Source organism: Coregonus clupeaformis, unplaced genomic scaffold, assembly GCF_020615455.1.
Source record: "Coregonus clupeaformis isolate EN_2021a unplaced genomic scaffold, ASM2061545v1 scaf2594, whole genome shotgun sequence".
Lineage (NCBI taxonomy): Eukaryota > Metazoa > Chordata > Actinopteri > Salmoniformes > Salmonidae > Coregonus > Coregonus clupeaformis.
This window is the reverse complement of record NW_025536048.1, coordinates 42,085-59,010: the sequence shown is the minus strand read 5'-3', so window position 1 is coordinate 59,010 and position 16,926 is coordinate 42,085. Positions and strand designations below refer to the sequence as shown.

The window sequence follows — 16,926 nt, the reverse complement described above, 5'->3', positions numbered from 1 at the left end:
ACATCGATGTAGTAGATGGATCGTTACACCCCTACATACACGGCGGTACGTACTGACTAACTGGACTGTAGCTCTGTTCTCTCCTCCATGAAGTGTACACTCATTCACTCCCTCTTGTGGCTTGAAAAGCATTCGATTGGTGTGGACGGAGCCATGTGGGGGAATGAACAAGACTACAACAGAATTAGGGGTTATGACTCTCAGTGGAGGACCTTACACTGAAACAGGACTTTGTCAGGGATTGACATAGCATATGTTGTAGCTAAAACATATTTTGTGACTTCACCATTGTCAGATGTGTAGCTTTCTCTGAGAGTATTGTTGTGGTCTGCAGCGACGTCATCTTTTTCCGGTATGAATCAATCTTCCACTAGGCCATGACACGTGTGTAGAGGTGCTGCTGGAACAGGAGGTTTTCCACAAGACCGAGGGCAACTCGTTCAGCCCCTCCACTGAGCTGTGATCAATGACAACGAGGGGGCTGCAGAGATGCTGATTGACACTCTGGGGCCGGCCATTGTCAACGCCACTGACACCAAGAACCGGTAACTACAGCACATGACAAAGTCCTTTTCTTCTGGAGAATAATGTTGTCTTGGGAATAAAATGACCTCTGGGGTTGGATGAGGGATTGTAGATTACTTTTAATACATCTATTAGTGATTTTATATTTCTATGGTATAAACAGGGTTAATTGAACAAACTTGTTTACAACAGTCCTACATGATATCGGTGAAATAAGTTTCCTCTCTCTCCAGGACCCCCCTGCATGCGGCGGCTTTCACGGACCACGTGGAGTGTCTTCAGCTGCTGCTAGGCCACAACGCCCAGGTCAACTCCCCCGATGCCTCCGGGAAGACCTCCCTCATGATGGCTGCTGAGAACGGACAAACCAACGCTGTCGGTACGCAGCCCCCTCTCCTCCGCTTTGCCTCGCCCAGCCGGCTTAAGTTCAACATGTCTGTTTTACATTTTAATAAGTCGCTTAATTTCCTAATTGAGTTTCTTTATGTTTCTCTGTCTGTGTCAGAGCTGTTGGTGAGCAGTGCCAAAGCAGAGCTCACCCTGCAGGATGCAGTCAAGAACACTGCTCTTCATCTGGCCTGCAGTAAGGTGAGCATCCCCACATGAAGATGACGTTCATCTGAACAGTTGGCTCTCTCTGGTTGAAATTTTGGTCTGACATGTTTGACTCTGGTTTTTAAAGGGGCATGAAACCAGTGCTTTGTTGATATTGGAGAAGATTACAGACAGGAACCTCATCAACTCGACTAACGCAGCCTTACAGACGTACGTATGGTTCAGCTGTATTAATTGGGCCAGAAGAATTAGAAGAAGTGCACTATATAGGGAATAGTCTGGCATTTGGGAGGTATCCTCATTTGCTGCTGGCTAATCTGACGGTACTTTCTCCTCAGGCCGTTACACGTTGCAGCCAGAAATGGTCTGACGGTGGTGGTTCAGGAGCTACTAGTGTGCTCGCAGTCGATGAGAATGGTAAGATCCATAACGCTAACACCGTTTTCTTCTGTACTTCTCTTCTCAATGTGTCCACTGTCACGAACAGAAGAGGACCCAAGAGCGCAAGTTCAAATTCAGAGTTCTTTATTCAAGGTTACAGGCGGGAAGAGGAGTCCCAGGGGTGTCAGGGGTCTTTCAGGGTCCTCCTGTGGGTACCTGTGCTCCGGGGGTCACCAAATGTCCGGGGGTGTCCAGTCCAAGTGCTTAGTGTGTGTGTTCCCCAGTGATGGAGCGGCGTATCGGGCTGAGGGTGGTGAAACGTCTGGGCACGCTCATCTGGTGGTCGGAGACCTGGGGGAACACACACACACAACAGCAATATGAATGGCAGGCAGAAGTACAGATCAGGGCTGGGCAAATATCGTGGTGAGAGACAGAAGGCAGAAACGAGTTACCGGAGGGGCTGAAGATCGGAGAGTAGTCGAGGTCCAGAAGGCAGGTTGGGATAGACGGGGCAGTAGAACAAGGAGGCAGTCAAGAAAGGATCGGTATCACAAACAGGAGTCAGAGCGCAGACAGGCAGGTTACTGGTCCGGGTTTGAAGACGATCTGACAGGGCTTGGCTGAAAACCAGGGCTTGATATACTGGGAGAGGTAGTGGGGAAATGCAGTTCAGCTGGCAGAGTAATTAGAACAGAGTGAGGCAAGGTGAGGATGGTGAGTGGGAAATGCAGTGCAGCTGGCCAGGTAACAAGAGCAGAGCAGGGCAGGTGGAGCTAGTTAGGCTGAGTAGAGAGAGGGAGGTGAGCAGAGTGGAAGATAATTGAATGCAATTAATGTTGCTACCAGGGAGAGAGAGTGCTCATGACAGGACCCCCCCCTCCAAGGGACGGCCCCAGAAGTCCCAAGAACAACATCATGCCGGGAGGGTGGAGGGGAGCAGGCGGCGGGTCAGAACTCCTCCGAGCGGTCCGAGTGAATCTCCTCATCCTCAGAAGGAGCTGGAGGGTCACGGTCGGGAGACAGGACAGGCACTGAGACAGGAGCAGGGCGGGCCGGACGGCTAGGAACCCCTCTTGGACGGCCCCCTACGGATTGCAGGCTGATCAGGATGTAGTCGGTGGAAGTCAGTGATAAGGGTCCGGTCCACTATCCTCCTGGCCGGGATCCAGGTCCTCTCCTCTGGACCATATCCCTCCCAATCAACGAGGTACTGGAGACCCCTACCCCTTCGCCTAGAGCGGAGCAGCCGCCGGACGGTGAAGACAGGACCGCCATCTACGAGGCGCGGAGGAGGTGGCGCCGGAGCTGCAGGGACCAGGGGACTTTCATGGACCGGCTTGACCTTGGAGACGTGGAAGGTGGGGTGGACCCGCATGGAAGCGGGCAACTGAAGTCGGACCGCCGTTGGACTGATGACTTTCTGCACAGGAAAAGGACCAATGAAGCGAGGGGCCAGCTTTCGTGATACAACCCGCAGCGGCAGATCCCGGGCAGACAGCCAGACCTTCTGACCAACCCGGTAAGTAGGTGCTGGGGTCCTCCGTCGGTTGGCACCCGACGGCGTAGCTGGTTCCAGACTTCAGGAGCACAGTGCGAGCCTGGGCCCAAGTGCGGCGGCAGCGGCGGGCATACGCAAGAGCAGACGGACAGGTGGCATCCGCCTCCTGGCTGGCAAACAGTGGAGGTTGATACCCGTAGACACACTGAAAGGGGGAGAGCCCGGTGGAGGAACTGGTGAGTGAATTATGGGCATATTCCACCCAGAGCAGGTGTTGAGCCCAGGCCCGGGGGATTTTGGGAAGCCACACACCTCAGTGCCTTCTCCAGCTCCTGGTTCATGCGTTCAGTCTGGCCGTTTGACTGCGGGTGGAATCCAGACGATAGGCTGGCGGTGGCCCCAAGGAGATGACAGAACTCCTTCCAAAAGGTTGCTGAGAATTGCGGGCCCCGGTCTGACACTATATCCTGGGGTAGGCCATGGATACGAAACACATGTTCCAGGACCACCTGGGAGGTCTCTTTAGCAGAGGGTAGTTTGGGAAGGGGGCACGAAGTGGGTCATCTTACTAAAGCGGTCAACAATGGTAAGGATGACTGTGTGTCCGTCAGAGGGCGGAAGGCCCGTAACAAAGTCCAGTGAAACGTGGGACCAGGGCCTCTTGGGTATGAGTAGGGGTTGCAGCAACCCAGCAGGAGGCTGGTTGGGAGTCTTGTTTCGGTTACAAGTGGGACAAGCTCGGATGAATTCTCGGACATCCCGTCTCATCCCCCGCCACCAGAACCGCTGGCGGACCAGATGAAGGGTGCGAGTGATGCCGGGATGACAGGCCAGACGGGATTCGTGCCCCCACTGAATCACAGGTGACCTGAGATTTGCTGGAACAAACAGACGGTTGGGGGCGCTGGTGCTTGGACCTGGCTGGTCCCGAAGAGCCTCCATGACCTGCTTCTCGATCTCCCAGGTGAGGGCCGCTACGACCAAGTGGCTGGGAAGAATGGGAGCTGTCATGGCGGTGGTCTCGTCCTTCTGAAACATCCGGGAAAGAGCATCAGGTTTGATGTTGCGAGATCCCGGGCGGTAGGAGAGCGTGAAATTGAAGCGCGTAAAGAACAGAGACCACCGCTGTTGACGGGAGTTCAGCCTCCTGGCTGTTTGGATATACTCCAGGTTCTTGTGGTCTGTCCACACTACGAATGGTTCCTTTGACCCCTCTAACCAGTGCCGCCATTCTTCAAGGGCGAGCTTGACAGCCAACAGCTCGCGGTTCCCAATGTCGTAGTTGCATTCGGCAGGGGTTAGCCGACGGGAGTAGAAGGCACAGGGGTGCATCTTGCCATCCTCAGCTGCTCTTTGAGAAAGCACTGCACCCACTCCCACGTCCGAAGCATCTACCTCCACCACAAACTGCCTTGCTGCATCTGGCATCTGGAGGATGGGAGCAGAAGTGAAACATGTCTTGAGGATATTGAAGGCCTTATCAGCAGCTGATGTCCATTGGTACGGTTGTTTAGTGCTGGTTAGCGCCGTGAGGGGTGCAGCCACTGTGCTATAGTTTCTGATGAATCTCCTATAAAAGTTGGCAAAGCCCAGGAACTGTTGCAACTTCTTCCGAGACTCAGGAACTGGCCAGGAAGTGACAGCCGACACCTTCGTGAGATCCATCTGAATGCTGCCCTCGGTCACCACATACCCCAGGAATGAAACGGTCTTGGCATGGAACTCGCACTTCTCTGCCTTCACGAAAAGAGAGTTCTCCAGCAGGCGGCGCAGGACCAACCGGACGTGGTGCGTGTGTTCTGACAGAGTCTTTGAGAATATTAAAATATCGTCAAGGTACACAAATACGAACGTATTTAGCATGTCCCTGAGGATATCATTCACTAGGGCTTGAAAAACTGCTGGGGCATTGGTGAGGCCGAAGGGCATGACGAGATATTCATAGTGGCCGGTTGGTGTGTTGAACGCTGTCTTCCATTCGTCTCCCTCCCTCATCCGCACCAGATGGTAGGCATTGCGAAGGTCCAGCTTAGTGAATACAGTGGCTCCCTGCAGCAGTTCGAAGGCAGACGAAAGTAAGGGCAGTGGGTAGCGATTCTTAACCGTGATGTCGTTCAGACCCCGGTAATCTATGCATGGACGAAGAGAACCGTCCTTCTTGCCGACAAAGAAGAATCCCGCTCCTGCGGGGGAAGACGACGGTCTAATTATCCCGGAGGCAAGAGAGTCATTAATGTAGTCCTCCATGGCCTTTCTTTCCGGGGCTGACAGTGAATACAGACGACCCTTGGGAGGTGCTGTGCCAGGCAGGAGATCAATCGCGCAGTCATAGGGTCTGTGTGGGGGGTAGAGATGTCGCCTTGGATTTGTTGAACACCTCTTTCAGGCTGTGGTAACAGGCCGGAACATTGGATATGTCGGAGGTAGCGCTAGATCCTTCCCGGTGAACGGGCAGGGTGGCCCCCTTAAACAGGTCTGGTGACAACTCCTTCCCCACTCACGGACTGTTCCTGTCTCCCAGTCGATGTGGGGGGTTGTGCTGACGGAGCCACGGGTATCCAAGAATGAGTGGTTGGCCAGGTGAGTGTAGGAGGTGAAACTGGATGGACTCCTGGTGGTTTCCTGACAGCAGGATTGTCACAGGAGCGGAGATATGAGTGACAGTGCCAAGATGATGCCCATCCAGGGCTCGTGCAGGAATGGGTTGTGTCAGTTGATGATGGTTCACGCCCAGTTGCTGTGCAAGCTCAGGGTCCATGATGTTTGCTTCGGCTCCGGAATCCACAAGGGCGGCCAATGTATGAGTCTTGTCAGAAAGCTGAAGGCGGAGATGAAGCAGGGTCTTTCGGATGGAGGGAGACTGAAGGCTTGTTGAGCTCACCCGGATCTCCCCTACACCTGGTGAGCTGCGGCTTTTGCCGGACAAGTAGCGACACGGTGATTCTCGCCACCACAGTAGAGGCAAAGGTTGGAGCTTAGACGGCGCCGACGCTCCTCGGGAGTCAGAGAGGCACGGCCAATCTCCATGGGCTCAGGCTGATTGAGTTGGCTATGGGACTTGACAGGCAGGGGCTGGACAGAAGCGGTATCGACCCGAGTACGGATGGCAGGTTGACTGAGACGGCCCTTCTCCCTCCTCCGGGTCTGTATACGGCGGTCAATGCGAACGGCAAGGTCAATGGCGGCATCAAGCGTTGAGGGCGGGTCATGGGAAACAAGCTCGTCCTTGATATAGTCCGCCAGGCTATGGAGGAAGGCTTGCACCAGTGCCTCTGGGTTAAAACGAGCTTTGACTGGCCAGGGTACGAAAGTCAATGGAGAAGTCTGCCACTGTCCGATTGCCCTGACGGATGGTGAGCAGAGCTTGTGGCGCTTCGGCTGTTGGCGAGCCTAGGTCAAAGACCTTTAACATCTCCTCCTCAAAGGCACTGAAGGAGGCACAGGCTGGGGTTTGCCGGTCGAATTCCGCCGTTCCCCACAACCGAGCTCGACCGGTGAGATGTGTGATGACATACCCCACCTTGGCTCCCTCTGTTGAGAAAGTCCTGGGCTGTAGTGCAAACTGGATTCGGCAGCTGCTCAAGAATGGTCTTACTTGCTTCTGGTTGCCATCAAAACGTTCCGGGTTCCCAATCCTTGGTTCAGGAGCGTGGGGATCTGGTGGCAGCACTGCCGGGCCTGCAGCATTGGGACCTCCAGCGGAGGGATGAAGGAGTATCGGTGGTACAGGAACAAAAGGACCAGGGGGGTGCAGGTGGAGTAGCCGGGCTTGAGAGTAGTTGCAGGGCTTGGGCTAGCTGTTGTTGCTGCAGTTGGAACTGTTGTTGCTGCTGGTTGAATAGCTGGAGAAGGGGAAAGCGATGTCGCCAGCCATCCGATTTATGTCTCCCTCAGAGCGTTCCAGTCGCTGTAGGGCAGTCCTCTCTGGCTCTTCCTCCATCGTGGTCAGGGAGTGCGCTGGGTCCATGATGGTCAGATCGTTCTGTCACGAACAGAAGAGGACCCAAGAGCGCAAGTTCAAATTCAGAGTTCTTTATTCAAGGTTACAGGCGGGAAGAGGAGTCCCAGGGGTGTCAGGGGTCTTTCAGGGTCCTCCTGTGGGTACCTGTGCTCCGGGGGTCACCAAATGTCCGGGGGTGTCCAGTCCAAGTGCTTAGTGTGTGTGTTCCCCAGTGATGGAGCGGCGTATCGGGCTGAGGGTGGTGAAACGTCTGGGCACGCTCATCTGGTGGTCGGAGACCTGGGGAACACACACACACAACAGCAATATGAATGGCAGGCAGAAGTACAGATCAGGGCTGGGCAAATATCGTGGTGAGAGACAGAAGGCAGAAACGAGTTACCGGAGGGGCTGAAGATCGGAGAGTAGTCGAGGTCCAGAAGGCAGGTTGGGATAGACGGGGCAGTAGAACAAGGAGGCAGTCAAGAAAGGATCGGTATCACAAACAGGAGTCAGAGCGCAGACAGGCAGGTTACTGGTCCGGGTTTGAAGACGATCTGACAGGGCTTGGCTGAAAACCAGGGCTTGATATACTGGGAGAGGTAGTGGGGAAATGCAGTTCAGCTGGCAGAGTAATTAGAACAGAGTGAGGCAAGGTGAGGATGGTGAGTGGGAAATGCAGTGCAGCTGGCCAGGTAACAAGAGCAGAGCAGGGCAGGTGGAGCTAGTTAGGCTGAGTAGAGAGAGGGAGGTGAGCAGAGTGGAAGATAATTGAATGCAATTAATGTTGCTACCAGGGAGAGAGAGTGCTCATGACAATAGCACAAGTAGAGCAACAACGCTATTAACAAAGGAAGGGCTGTATTAATGGCATAATGCTACCTGCGGAGTATTACACAACACAGTAAAACACAGAGAGGCAACTTACAATAGGCAATGGTAGTAAATATAAAGAACAACAAGTAAGAATGATATACATGTTACAAATTCACTTTGTGCACGTACACTATCCCACGGTATATCTGTGCATTCAAATTGTCATCGATAAATGCAATTGTGTTCATTGTCTGTAGCTTATGCCTGCCCATACCATAACCCCACTGCCACCATGGAGCATTCGCAATGTTGACATCAGCCAACAGCTCGCCCATACCGCTGCTTTACAAGTGGTCTGAAGTCGTGAGGCCAGTTAGAAGTACTACCAAGTTCTCTAAAGCCGCCTTGGCTTATGGTTGAAAATTAACATAAACATATCTGTTAACAGCTCTGGTGGACATTCCTGCAGTCCGTAAGCCAATTGCACGCTGCCTCAAAACTTGAAACATCTGTGCATTGTGTTGTGTGACAAAACTGCACATTTTAGAGTGGCATTTATTATCCTCAGCTACAAGCTGCACCTGTGTAATTATCATGCTGTTTAATCAGCTTCTTGATATGCCATATTTGTCAGGGTGGATGGATTATCTTGGCAAAGGAGAAATGCTCAAGCTTAAGGATGAAAACAAATTTGTGCACACAATTTGAGAAAAATAAGCTTTTTGTGCGAACAAAATATTTCACGCTTTTATTTCCAGCTCATGAAACATGGGACCAACACTTTACATATTGCGTTAATATTTTGTTCAGTGTAGTTATTAGGTTGGGAGAATGGGATCCTATCTGGGCTAGCTAAAGCCAACTTCATGGTTAGTAGTATGACAGAGAAAAAAATAACAAGACAAATTTAAACATCACAAATCTGAGGGGGCAGGTGACCCTGTGCCCCCTTTGGGCATGACGTCTCTGCTATCCAACCACATCATTCTGTCTCCGTGAATATTCAAAACAGACACATTCATTCAGGTCTGGTACAGTTCCACCATATAGATCAGGGATGGACAATTCCTGTCCTTGGGGGCCGGAGTGGTGTCACACTTTTTCCGCACACTCTAGGAGCTCAGATGCAATAATTTAATAACCTAATAACAAAGTTTCGAACAGACAAGCTGTCTTCATCAGGTATCCTGACGTTGGTTATTAAGTTATTAAGTATTGGCATCTGAGCTCCTAGAGTGTCGCGGCCTCTCCTTTTCTTTTTCAAGTGTTCTACTCCCGATAGCCAGCACCTCGCCTAAATAGGTGTGCGTTTCTTTCGCCCTCCATATTAATCTGGTACTGGTCCTACCATATAAAGATCAGGCGTGGACAATTCCAGTCCTTGGGGGTCGGAGTGGTGTCACCTTTTTCCCCCATCCCTAGCAAACACAGCTGATTAAACTTATTGCATTCTAAACTGAAGCCCATGAGTAATTGATTATTAGAGTCAAATGTGTTAGCTGGGGCTGGGGGAACAGTGCTAACACCAATCAGGTCCCGAGGACTGGGTTGCCCATCCCTGATATAGATGCTCTGTTTGCACACATCCGAGGGATGTGGTGACAGTGGAGACAAGGGAACACACATAAACAGCTTTGTCCTTTTAGAAGGTCGTCATAATCCTTACATAAATATGATGTGTATGCAGAGAAATGCAGAGCCACTTCCAAAAACATATTGACAGAGTCTAGTATCTAGTAATCTAATCAATTAGTTTTCAACCCCTTTGTTATGGCAAGGGGCCTAAATAATCTCAGGAGTAAAAATGTGCTTAACAAGTCACATAATCAGTTAGATGGACTCACTATGTGTGCAATAATAGTGATTTTCAAATGACTACATAATCTCTGTACCCCCACACATACAATTATCTATAAGGTCCCTCAGTCCAGCAGTGAATTTGAAACATAGATTCAACCACAAAGACCAGGGAGGTTTTCCAATGCCTCGCATAAAGTAGGGCACCTTTTGGTAGATGGGTACAATTAAAGCAGACATTGAATATTCCTTTGAGCATGGTGAAGGTATTAATTCCTTTGGATGGTGTATTAATACACCCAGTCACTACAAAAAATACAGGCGTCCTTCCTAACTCAGCTGCAGGAGAGGAAGGAAAACTATCAGGGATTTCACCACGAGGCCAATGGTGGCTTTAAAACAGTTAGAAAGTTTAAATGGCTTTGATAGGAGAAAACTGAGGATGAATCATCAACATTGTAGTTACTCCACAATACTAACCTAATTGACAGAGTATGCACTCCACTAACTGTAAGTCGCTCTGGATAAGAGCGTCTGCTAAATGACTAAAATGTAAATGTAAAGAAGAAACCTTACATGCATTGTGTTTGCAATAAGGCACTAAAGTAAAACTGCAAATAATGTGGCAAAGAAATTAACTTTATGTCCTGAATACAAAGTGTAATGTTTGGGGCAAATCCAACACAACACATCACTGAGTACCACTCTTCATATTTCCAAGCATGGTGGTGGCTGCATCAATGTTATGGGTATGCATCTCATTGGCAGACTAGAGACTTTTTTAGGATAAAAAGGAAACAGAATAGAGCTAAGTACAGTCAGAAACCTAGAGGAAAACCTGGTTCAGTCTCGCTTTCCAACAGACACTGGGAGACAAATTCCCTCTTCAGCAGGACAATAACCTAAAACACAAGGCCAAATATTCACTGGAGTTGCTTACCAAGATGACATTGAATGTTCCTGAGTGCTTAGTTACAGTTTTGACTTAATTTGGCTTGAAAACTTATGGCAAAAAAAAAATGGCTGTCTATATAATGTATATTGCATATATTTTACAATCCAGTTGTGCAAAGCTCTTGAGACTTACCCAGAAAGACACAGCTTTAATCGACTCAGGGGTGTGAATACTTATATAAATGAGTATTTCTGTATTTCATTTCCAATACATTTGCAAAAATTTCAAAAACGTGTTTTCACTTTGTCATTATGGGGTATTGTATGCGCGTGAGAGAAAATATTATAATTGAATCCATTTTGAATTCAGGCTGTAAGAAAACAACATGTGGAATAAGTTAAGGGGTATGAATACTTTCTGAATGTACTGTATATCTGCAAGAAAATGATAAATATGTGAATGTTTGAAGGGGGTCATATAAACATTGCCTTATTTATATTTTTACAGACAATATTAAGTGAATTCTGTCTGAAATAGTCATGCTATAATGGGCATAGTTTCTCAGACCAAATTTCCATTCTGGCTGAAACAAAGCAATCTGACGTCATGCTCCAGTCAAATATAGCTATAGGGAATGCCTATACATTGTCCAATCTCCTTCCACACATTGATTTCATTCTTCGCATCTTTATTCAGAAACAAACAAACTTGAAATTAAGTGCTGTTTCAGTGTCTTGTTGCAGGTTGTGCAATGTTCAAAAGTGTGTGTGATATTAGCATTAACTTGTGTGTGTGGTGTCAAGTGTGGATGGTCCTATGTATGCAAATAGCCGAAGATTGGATATTTCAGACCATGGACAGCAGCGACATTGGGATACGAGATCTGTAATTCAGCAACACATGACACTGGATAGCGGCTGTCTCAGGTGAACTTGGCATTGGGAAAATCCCATCTAATAGGGACGAGGCATAGGAGGCAAAAAGACTGAAGGAGAAGACTCCCACAGGAACTCTATGCTTAACTGTTCTGCCACATTCATTTCAAATGTTACATTTTTCGATTTGTAAATAAAAGGGAACACATCTGCAAATAATGTAAATTGACTTTTCTAACTACACTGTACAGCTTTAGTGTGTCTGTGTGTCATAGGTACAACTGCAAGCAATTCGCTTCTCAAATCCTTCTCAAATGTCTGTTTAATGTGAGAAACTAAATTAAAAACAACCGTTAGACTAATACAATGCGTACTGTCACAAATTATTACTATTCCCAACAAGACAACAAGTGATGGTCTTTACCCTGTTAGGCCTACTGCTGCTAGGTAGCTCTCTCTCTGCTCTCCTCCTCCCCTCTGTCTGTCCTTGATTGCAGGAGTGAAGTCTGGTGTGCGGGAGTCAGGGTTCCAGCTGCAGCTCATTCACCATAATCACCTCAGCCTTTAAGACCCGGTCAAACTTTCCACTCATCGTCCAGATCATAGTCAAGACAACCATGTTAGTCTCGCTGCCGACTCAACCTGTCTGTTTTCGCTCTTGTGTTTTTTTGGACTGTTTATTTACTTTTTCTCCTGTGCCACAGATATTTGAACCTGACTCCTGCCTCCGCTTCCTCCTGCCACCACCATCCTGCTCTCCACTACTCGGGCCTCTCCTTTGGACTCACCACGGACACTAGGACATTCGGTACCACACCTGCCCTGACCTGGATCTGTACCCTCCCTGTAACCTGGACTTGCTCTTCCCCCATTTATTGGAAACCTGGACTATTGAACATTATAATAAACCTGTTAAAACTTCTCTGGCTTGGTGTACTTGTCTGCATTTGGGTTCTATCCAGTTAAATCATAACAGTATGATCTGACCAAACGATAACCCAGCAGACAGTAGCTCGATACCACCCCAGAGTGCACTCAAATTTGGACTGCCATAGCCAATCAGGGCATTCTACTTGGCCAACATGATACCCTGTTTAAGACGATTGCTGAGGACAGTCAGGTGCTGCTTAATCAGGTTCAATTACTCACCAATCAAGTGTCTGTCCTTACTACCCCTTCAGCCCGGATCAGAGAGCCTTTTGTTCCTGCTCCAGGCGCTATGGCGGGAACATGGGAACCTGTGGCGATTTTTTGACTCAATGCTCGTTAGTGTTTGAACAACAGCCCCTCACCTACGCCTCAGAAAGAGCCCGTATTGCCTACCTTATCAACTCTACTAGCGGTTCCGCTCGTGCCTGGGGATCCCGGTCTGGGAGAGTCAGTCGGACATTTGCAACGCTTCACGTGGCCTTCACCACGGAGATGAGGAAGGTTTTGACCACCCGTACGAGGCAAGGGGGCTGCGAAACAGTTGTTTTCTCTTCTGGCAGGGGGCTCGTAGTGTGGCGGAGGATGGCAGTGGAGTTTCGGACTTTAGCAGCAGTGAGTGGTTGGAATGACGAGGCATTACAAGGAGTGTTCATCAATGCTTTGTCTGAGACTTTAAAAGATGAATTGGTGTCATATGATGAATCCCTACGCTGGATAATCTTATTTCACTCACTATCGGTTGGATAATCGGATTGGGAGCGCCGCCGGGAGAGGTGTTAGTTCCAAGCAACCTGTCTGTCATCAACAAACTCCTCCCTCGCATCGTCCCTACGGAGAGAGCCGTGTCTTCCCGAGTCGATACTGGGAGCACTGAACCCGCCTGGAGGTGGGTCGTGACGGTTGTCCTCAGAGGAGCGTGCACGTCGTATTCAGGCTCGGGTCTGCCTGTATTGTGGAGAAGCTGGTCATTTCGTTCCTTCCTGCCCAGTTCGTCCGGGAAAAGGGCGGCTCATCATTTATGGGAGAAGTTTTGGTGAGCCGAGCAGCGGATTCTTCCTCTTCTCCCCGCATTCTGCTCCAGGCATCCCTCCAGTGGCAGTCCCAGAATTTCTCTGTTAGTGCGCTGATTGACTCTGGTGCCGACGCCAAGCTTTTTGGATAGAGAGTGGGCTCAACAAATGGATTTGGAGACTGTTCCTATGGACTGTCCGCTGCAGGCTAAGGGTCTAAATGGACAATTGTTGACCCGCATTACCCATCAGACTGTTCCTGTTTGTCTTAGGAGTGTCGGGAAATCATCAGGAGAACATTCAATTCCATATTATCGACTGCCCACAGACTCCCCTGGTCCTTGGTATCCCCTGGCTCATAAAACACAATCCACACATTGATTGGGTGACAGGTAGCATTGTTTCATGGAGCACATTTTGTCATGTGAATTGTTTGTGTTCTGCTCAGACTCCTGCCAGTACTGTGCCTCAACCTCCACTGGAGTCCATGGATCTTTCTGCTGTTCCTGGCGTGTATCATGACCTGGCATCCGTTTTCTGCAAACACAGAGCTGCTTCTCTTCCTCCTCACCGGCCCTTACGACTGCGCCCTTGACCTCCAGCCAGGAGCCCCCTCCCCCAGCAGTCGCCTGTACAATCTCTCCCGGCCGGAGACGGAGGCTATGGAGACTACATTCGGGACTCCTTGGCGGCAGGTATTATGCGTCCTTCCTCGTCACCTGTAGGAGCGGGATTCTTTTTTGTTGCTAAGAGGATAAGACCCTCAGACCCTGTATTGATTACCGTGGACTTAACAACATCACCATTAAGAACAAGTATTCTCTGCCTTTGATTAATTCTGCTTTTCCCCTCCTTCATGGTGCTACCATCTTTCGAAACTGGATCTACGAAATGCGTATCACCTGGTGCGCATTCGTATGGGTGATGAATGGAAGACTGCCTTCAACACACCCTTGGGACATTTTGAGTATCGGGTTATGCCTTTTGGGTTGTCTAATGCCCCTGCTGTTTTTCAGGCACTAGTCAATGATGTCCTTCGGGACATGTTGAATCGGTTTGTTTTTGTCTATCTGGATGATATCTTGATTTTCTCAGAGTCCTCCCAGGAACATGAACTGCATGTGCGCCAGGTGTTGCAAAGGTTGTTGGAGAACAAACTGTTTGTGAAGATGGAGAAATGTGAATTTCATGTGTCTGAGACCTCTTTTGGTTACATCATAGCTCAGGGGGGCTGCGGATGGACCCAGCTAAGATCTCTGCTGTCACGGACTGGCCAGCTCCCTCTACCCGCAACCAACTTCAACGATTCCTGGGGTTTGCGAACTTCTATAGGAGGTTCATCAAGGACTACAGCCGCATTGCGGCGCCACTCCACCCGCTCTCACCTCCATCTCCACGCCGTTCGCTTGGAATGAAGGGCCGAATCAGCGTTCGAAGAACTGAAACATCGCTTCGCCTCGGCTCCCATTCTGATGCAGCCGGACCCCACCGCCAGTTTGTCGTGGAGGTGGATGCATCCGACACTGGGGTAGGTGCAGTGTTGTCCCAACGTTCTCCTGAAGATAACAAACTGCATCCCTGTGCTTTTCTCTCAGAAACTTTCTCAGGCAGAGAGGAATTATGATGTTGGAAATCGTGAACTGCTCGCCGTTAAGCTGGCTCTCGAGGAGTGGCGACATTGGTTGGAGGGGGCGGAACAACCCTTCATCGTTTGGACGGATCACTAAGAATCTGGCTTACCTCCAGTCAGCGCAGCTCAACCCCGTCAAGCCAGGTGGGCACTATTTTTTGGGAGATTCAATTTTTTCTCTGTCTTACCGTCCTGGGTCACGTAACGTCAAGCCTGACGCCCTGTCTCGTGTTCATTCGGCTGTTGATACTGGTATAACCCTGAACCCATTTTGCCTCCTACCTGCAGTATTGCAGGTCATCACATGTGACATCGAGGGGATTGTTGGACAGGCTCAACATCATCAAGCTGACCCTGGGAGGGTCCTCCTAACCGGATGTTTGTCCCTGAGTCTGCTCGCTCCCAGGTACTTCAGTGGGCTCACTCGTCTCCCCTTACCTGTCACCCTGGAGTTTCGCGGACCCTTGACTTTGTGCGACGGAAGTTCTGGTGGGCCACGATGGAGGCGGACACTCGAGCCTTCATTGCTGCTTGTACGGTATGTGCCTGAAGTAAAAACTCCACCCAGGCCAAGCGCTGGTCATCTCGACCTCTACCTATACCCAGCCGGCCCTGGTCGCATATCCTATGGATTTTTTGTCACTGGACTTCCCCCCTCATCTGGTAAGACTGTCATTCTTACGGTGATTGATCGTTTTTCTAAGTTCGCTCATTTTTGGCCCTACCTAAACTGCCCACTGCCAGAGGAACGGCTGATATTTTGGTTGAACATGTGTTCCAGCTCTCATGGTCTACCCACGGATATTGTCTCTGACAGGGTCCCCAGTTTGTCTCCCAGGTGTGGAAAGCTTTCTGTAAAGCTTTGGGCATTACATCCAGCCTGTCCTCTGGATATCACCCCCAGACCAACGGGCAAGCCGAGAGAGCGAACCAGGAGATGGAGACCGCACTTCGCTGTGTCACTGGGTCTAACCCTGGGTCATGGAGCTCCATGCTCCCCTGGGTGGAATATGCTCATAACACCTTGACTAACGCTTCCTCTGGTTTGTCTCCTTTTCTGTGTGCTCTGGGTTTATCAACCTCCCTGTTCCCTTCCCAAGAGAGGGAACTTGCGGTACCCTCGGTGCAGTCCCACATGCGCCCCGCTGCTGCAAGGTCTGGAGGAAGGCCAGGGTAGCTCTGTCCCAGCTTCGCGTACATGCAGAGGCAAGCCAACCGTCACTGGTCCCAGGCTCCGGTTACTCTCCTGGTCAAGAGGTATGGCTGAAGTCACGGGACCTTCCATTGAAGGTGGAGTCGAGGATGGCGCCTCGTTTTATAGGACCGTTCAAGATACTGTCTATTGTTAACCCCTGCGCGGTTAAGCTACAGCTTCCTGCCTCCCTACGGGTTCATTCCACCTTTCATGTTTTCCCAGATTAAGCCTGTGTCGGTTAGCCCTTTGTGCCCGCCCTCTTGTCCCCCTCCTCCGCCCAAGATCGTGGGTGGGGGTCCGGTCTCCACTGTCCGCGACTTCTGGATGTTCGCCGCCGGGGTTCGTGGTTTCCAGTACCTGGTGGATTGGGAGGGTTATGGTCTGAGGAACGTTCCTGGGTGCCCAGGAGCTTCATTGTGGATCCTGCTCTGGTTCGTGAGTTTCATAGGTTACATCCTGATAAACCCTGTCGGCCGCCAGGTGGCGTCCGTAGAGGGGGGTACTGTTAGGCCTACTGCTGCTAGGTAGCTCTCTCTCTGCTCTCCTCCTCCCCTCTGTCTGTCCTTGATTGCAGGAGTGAAGTCTGGTGTGCGGGAGTCAGGGTTCCAGCTGCAGCTCATTCACCATAATCACCTCAGCCTTTAAGACCGGTCAACTTTCCACTCATCGTCAGATCATAGTCAAGACAACCATGTTAGTCTCGCTGCCGACTCAACCTGTCTGTTTTCGCTCTTGTGTTTTTGGACTGTTTATTTACTTTTTCTCCTGTGCCACAGATATTTGGAACCTGACTCCTGCCTCCGCTTCACTCCTGCCACCACCATCCTGCTCTCCACTATCGGGCCTCTCCTTTGGACTCACCACGGACACTAGGAC

The 16,926-nt window shown here is 50.2% G+C and overlaps 1 pseudogene; it reads left to right on the top strand.

Moving 5' to 3' along the window:
• Nucleotides 1-16,926, top strand: part of LOC121563201 — a 32,272-nt pseudogene that overhangs the window by 7,309 nt on the left and 8,037 nt on the right.